Here is a 1,188-nt window from a genome sequence, read left to right on the forward strand (position 1 = left end):
AATTTAGGACAATAATAATGTGCAAATACTGACACAATAATTATTCTGGCCATGGAAGCATATGTTGTTTATATCTAAAAATAAAAAAAAACATATATATATATATATATATATATATATATATATATATATATATATATATATATATATATATATATATACGGAAACATTCAACTTACCGCAAGGTGATGAGCATCCTTTCCGTCGCATTATGGTGTCACTGTAGTCCAGGTCAGGAGAAATAAGGATTAGCAGCCGATCAAACGCAGCAATGGTCAGACGGCAAAACTGCTGAAATTTTTCTGGAAAACTTTATTAAAGAGAAACCCCCAAAAATATACATACACACGGATTAAAATATAATTTTGGAACATAGATTACCAACAAAAACTCCTTAAAAAAAAAAATGGTACACACGGGTGACAATATCCTTTTTTCCCATATATCTTACCTCCTTAAATCCTGGTAAAGAACATTGAAGTGGCCCTTGTCCGCCCGCTCCTGCAAGATAGGGTGCACCCACATCTTTTTGGGTCTTCTTCTCCTCCTTAACCGCTCCTATGGAACAATAATAGGTTAGTAGACACTACATAAAAATAATGTACCCCAAAAAACAATCTACTTTAAATTTATTACCTGCTCGCAGTAGTAGTGCAGGGAATTTATGGCAGTCAGCAGCAAAAGGTGCATGCATGGTCTGCTGAGACGCAGGGGCTGCAGTTCCTGTGGCATCCTGTCTATTGCAACAAACAAAATGGTGAAGAGGGGTTGAACCAGGAAATGACATCAGCAGTCTCACTATTTTTTTTTCCACTAACTTTATTTGTGTTCAAAAACGCTTGAAATATGCTTACAAAAACGCATGTAAAATCCGCATGCAAAAATGCATCAAAAACTCGTCAAAAATGCACCTAAAAAACGCATGCGTTTTTCTGGCAAGGGAGATGCAGAAATGCTCAGGAAAATTTCTGCTTCATTTCTGCATCATGGGCACATAGACTAATACTCTATCTACATCTAACCTATACTGACCCTATAACTAACACATCAGACATTAGGTCATATACATACATTACTCATATATAAACACAGAGTACATTGATATGTGCACAAAGAGGGAAGAGGTGCCTGACCGTCCCGGTCGCCCTGTTAGGCTGTGTGCCCACGATGCGTTTTTGGTGCGTATTT

The 1,188-nt window shown here is 37.1% G+C and overlaps 1 long non-coding RNA gene across 1 annotated transcript; it reads right to left on the reverse strand.

Moving 5' to 3' along the window:
* Nucleotides 1–200: 200 nt before the first annotated feature.
* Nucleotides 201–870, reverse strand: LOC141161229 (uncharacterized). The gene is made up of 3 exons (XR_012250627.1): nt 637–870; nt 452–558; nt 201–310 (listed from the first exon to the last, which is right to left on the reverse strand). It is a non-coding gene; the product is annotated as an uncharacterized lncRNA (long non-coding RNA).
* Nucleotides 871–1,188: the final 318 nt, after the last annotated feature.

Source organism: Phyllobates terribilis, unplaced genomic scaffold, assembly GCF_046119375.1.
Source record: "Phyllobates terribilis strain yellow unplaced genomic scaffold, ASM4611937v1 Scaffold_9__5_contigs__length_417890890, whole genome shotgun sequence".
NCBI lineage: Eukaryota > Metazoa > Chordata > Amphibia > Anura > Dendrobatidae > Phyllobates > Phyllobates terribilis.